The 5,195-nt window shown below is 37.7% G+C and overlaps 1 long non-coding RNA gene across 1 annotated transcript; it reads left to right on the top strand.

Moving 5' to 3' along the window:
- LOC130237397 (uncharacterized) lies at positions 1–5,195 on the top strand. The gene is made up of 3 exons (XR_008838541.1): positions 1–97; positions 1,447–1,772; positions 2,736–5,195. It is a non-coding gene; the product is annotated as an uncharacterized LOC130237397 (long non-coding RNA).

Genomic DNA, 5,195 nt, shown 5'->3' with positions numbered 1-5,195 from the left:
TCTCTCTCAATCAAACAGCAGCTCCATCAAAGTCTCATTGAGGGTTTTGAACGTGTGGCAGAAAACCAAGATATAGCACACATCTGAGACCAAAATGGTAAGTGAATGCTGATATTTATTTGGGCAACCATTGTTTAAGAACCATGCAGTAAAATATTACTCATTACTCTGACAAGAAGCAGGATTTAATTTGCTTGAGATTACTTTTACTGATATTTTAAGAAAATATTGGGCAGGGTGAAATTAATCCTAAACCTTGACTAAATCAATCTAAGATTTTCACAGTTAAAGTTCTAATGCTTCTTGTAAACAAGCACCTAAAATCAAGATTTTTTCAGACTAAAATTGACTGACTTTGTGGTGAGTTTTTGCAATAATTTGCTGTAAATATCGCAGCATATTGTTTTGCTGTGAACATATACACAAATCTACACATCTTAGTACTGTATTAATTTTTTGACCTAAACACTCAACATTGATTTCTGTAATTTATATAAAGAAAATACAGAGGTAAGTCGACTTTTTGTGAGCTCCTGCAGTAACCCAATTATTTCATGATAATTATAAATAAATATATGCTGATGATCGAATAAGGGAGGGATAACACCCATGCTTTAACGACGACATCAAAATATCCTAATATGGCATCGAAACTTTGAAAATGCAAATATGATGGCTCTTGGAACCCGGGGCCTAACGACTCATCTGGAAAAGCAACCGTAAACCAATCCAGCCAAACCCACCTCCCCAGCCCAGCTAAACACGATGAAATGAACTGACGTGCTAAAATCCGAAATCCTAACCTCTATAACAGCAGAAATTGGCACGATAATGTGTACTGAAATTAAAGCAGTTCTGGCAGAGGATACTTTGACTACTTAAAAAGTGAGCTACAGAAAATGAGATCGGCCATTGCTAATACGGTAGCCACGCGTACCGAACTGGATAAAATTAACACTTTCCTGTTTGTAAACCTCCAATGTCCTATCAATAAAAGGTGAAAACCCCTAAAATATTTAATAAAATAAAAATCTAAGATGTGGAAGAAGGTCTGTCAATGTTGTCTGATGAAACTACACTACTGCAAACAAACGTGAGAAGAAAACCCTGAGAGAAACTCCATTTTAAAATGAAGACTTGATTTTGCATTAAGTTCAGAGATCACAGAATCGCAAAAATCCTGAATGATCTGATCTTTACACATCTTAGATAAAAGCTATATTTGCATAATATTTAGTATGAAGTTGTGATGCCAAACAGACCAGTTGCCAGTCAGAGCTAAATGGATTTCTGCACCATCTAAGCAGGACTACACCTACTGTAACTGACACCTTCTGTGCCTACTTTTCCTCTGTACATTTAGCATGAGGTTTATTCATATAAAGTGTGTTATTGTTCTAAATGTCTCTGTATATTTGCACTGAAGACAAACTCTATTTCCTCAAGGCTAAAGCTTATGTAGAAGCAGGAGTTGGAGAAGTTGGAACTGAATTTTCAGTTGGCGCAGAAGCCAAAGGTCCGAATGCCTCAGCTGGTATTGGAATTGATGCGGATGGAGGAGCAGAAGCAATGGCTCGAGCTGAACTCGGCAGCGCATCAGTTCATGCTGGTCCACTCGGTGTGAAAGTGGGACTCGGAGTCGACACCGGTGCATCTGTTGGTCCAAATGGGCTGGAGGTCAAAGTCCTGGGAACTGGACTCACACTTGGTCCGAATCCCAGTATTGCTATTCTGGGTTCAGAAGTGTCATGTTCAGTCATGTAGACCTGCAGGTATGTCTTTAAATATTTATGCATTACATTTCAATACCAAATTATAAATCTGAACACATTGCTTTTATAAGCGATCCATTTAGAGCACAATTAAAGTGGCTGCTGTGTTTTAAATCATATTTTAGCAATAGTAAATAGTGACATTTTTAATTTTTACAGTTTTTTACAGACGCTATAGGACACATTTCTCAATACTCAGGTCATTTTTGCAAAACTCTTTACACAATTCTTCTAACCAACTTTCAGCTTGGCAAAGCAGTTCATTTCACATTCAACATGCACTACAACTACCAAAACACTTTATTCAGCTCTCAAATAAACTCATTCTTCCAGAGCACTAGCAAAGGTTGACAGCCTACAAAACACACTTTGTCACCCACAAAACAATGAGCTAAAAACACTAACAACATGTAGCATTACACAATTTTTCTTGTGTACAACAAGGACACATCTCTGTTTATAACTGCAATCTATATTGTTTATAAGTGCAATATGTGTTACTGGAATGAATCAGACATGATGCAGAATTCCTCAATATTTTATGTTGTTTATTATCTTTCATGTTTTTGCACCAGGTATTTACAAAATACAAGAATTTGTCTACACACCATCCACTGATACAGATATAGTAATGCTGATCTGGCTGTTTAAACTGCATTTTTAGATGTGAAATATGTTTCAATCAAATATTGCTGTTGAATTTTGCTGTCTTATTCAGTTCTGCATGATGTTATTGTTTTAAACAGAAGTTTAACAGTTTTATAAAATGTAAGCACGTGCAAAATGTACTGTACGTACACAGATGTTTGGCAGTTGTTGTGTCTGAGTGAGAAAAGAACTGATGAAATTTGAGAGATGTAGTCACTGAATACATTTTGTGCCAAAACACTGAGAATTGATCCTCAGTTTAGCCCACATAGATCCTGTTGTGCTCACTGTGTCATTTCTTTTTGTTTTTTGCAGGTGTGTTTCATTAGATGGCACCACTGACAGTTTGGATCCAACAAGATGTTAAGCGACTTCTAATTAACCTAAATAAGTCTTTAAATGTCACTTTAATCTTTAGACTAGTATCTTATGAAATAACTAGTAAAATATAATGCAATGTCACCATCACAACGACAAGATATTAGCTATTAAAGGACTCCTATTTTACCCCTTTTTAAACATCTTAGATAATTCTTTGGTGTCTCCAGAATGGTTTTGTAAAGTTTCAGCTAAAATTTCACCATTTATTATACCCTCCTGAATATTCACATCTTATGCTCAGATGACAGTGTAGCTGTTTTTGTAGCTGTGTGCAATGCAACGATGCAGTTTTCTGCAAAGATGAGTCACATACAAATGCCATAACAAAGTTTGCGGTACACACACACACACACACACACGTTACACTGTTTTTGCACATCTACTTGAAGCATCCTCATATAGCCTCTATGCTGCTGTGGTGATTCAATAATCCGTTATGAATTACATTGATTTTACTGTCTTTATAACAAACATGCACAGTTTTAAAACAACTGTGCAACTCATTCTTGAGGTGCTGCTGATCACAGAGAGTTGGAGCAGATCTTTTAATCCCATTCTCTTTGCAAATTCTGTTTTGCGGACATGTTTATATGCATTGCTATGTAGACATGTAATACGCTCCTGTTTAGTGGGCAGGGGAAACCGCACGCCTATGTCACATTGCAGTGGGCCTCAAAATCACTGTGATTTGGATCAATTTTAACATCAAGAAACTAAAAAAAAACATGTGTTTCTATCACTATGATATAACTGTGCACACACTATACCTACACACAGTTCTGTCCAAACAGCTTACAAAAGTTGATTTTGCATCAAAAGCACCTTTTAAAAGTGTTTTAAAATTTGTTGAACAAAAATATTCTCTTCGTTAAAGCCTAGTTCACACTACAGGATTTTAAACATCGGCAGATCGCTGTGCTGTTCACACTACATGACTTGATTATGTGTCTTTTCACGAGTTCACACTTATAATCGTTTCAGAATAAAGCATATTTGGCATGCTGTCCGGGGAGAGGGCTCTGAGCTCTGGGAGACACCCAAACTCGAGTTATTCCCCTTATCAGGAAACAGAGAGGAATTGGGATTCGAGCGAAGTATCTAGCCCGGCCCCAGAACGCTCTCCCCGGGATTGTAATGCTTAAGAGGTGAGGTGTTGGGGTGGTGGAGGGATGCTAAAGTCGTGAGATGCTGCGGGTAAGACAGCTTTGGTACATATAGGGGTTTAGCAACACAATCTCACGGCAATTCGTAACTTTTTGATTTAGTGGCTAATTCGTATAAATTCATACGATCTAATTTGTACATTTTCGTACGATTTGCTCATCCCCCAATGACGGTTAGGTTTAGGGGTGGGGTTAGGTGCCACGACTCCTTTTTAAAATTGTATAATTTCATACGAACGAACTCTTATTGAATTAGCCACTAAGCTGACAAAACGTAAAATACCTACGTTTTCTCGTGAGATCAGGCTGGGTTTGGTCGAGATCTGATTGGATAATAGAATAATTGTCAATGACGTATTTGATACTGAAACTTCTGCGCGTGCTACTCCCCAATTTTGTTTTCAAAACATCACTTAATCGCTGTGGTGTTCACACTACGCGACACTGCGTAAATGATCCACAAGAGAGGGTGACACACTACAAGATCTGACAACAACTAGTTCCCCAACAGCTCAGTCCAGCTACCAAACCACAGCCAATGAAGGTAGAAATGCTCAGTTCTTTACTGTTTTGTAATTTAAAAAATAACAATGTTAGAAAGAAATACACAGATATTAAGGAAACGTCAGGGTGTATAGATATGTTAGTTCTATTTCAAAGAGTTATTAAATTACAAAAATTAAAAACTCTCTGTGTATCGATCCACTCGAGCCTTGCAGATGAGCGATTGATCCGCTGATGCATCAGCTGATTGACCATGTTTTTAAATGCTTCCTTGAAATCTTGAAATGCTGTCAGTGATGTCATCAGCACACAAGCAGCCAATAGTGTTCAGCTTTTCTGAAGACTCCTCCCTCAACATGTCATTGGCTGTGGTTTGGTAGCTGGACTGAGCTGTTGGGGAACTAGTTGTTGTCAGATCTTGTAATGTGTGACCCCCCTCTTGTGGATCATTTACGTAGTGTCGCGTAGTGTGAACACCACAGCGATTAAAATACACAAAATCAAGTCATGTAGTGCGAAATTTACAGCGATCTGCCGATGTTTAAAATCCTGTAGTGTGAACTAGGCTTTAACAGCACTTGGGAAATTTCAGAGGAGGGCAAATCTTTTTGACTTCAACTGATTATAGCTGATGTTAGACAGTTTCTTCTGTTGGACACTTGTGTAATGTAAGCATGTACAGTGATGGTGAACTTAAAGCTCGATACAAAATAAAACTGAATCAGAA

The sequence above is a fragment of the Danio aesculapii genome, chromosome 11 (genome assembly GCF_903798145.1).
Source record: "Danio aesculapii chromosome 11, fDanAes4.1, whole genome shotgun sequence".
Lineage (NCBI taxonomy): Eukaryota > Metazoa > Chordata > Actinopteri > Cypriniformes > Danionidae > Danio > Danio aesculapii.
The sequence above is the reverse complement of the archived record's forward strand: the minus strand, read 5'-3'. Positions and strand labels throughout refer to the sequence as shown.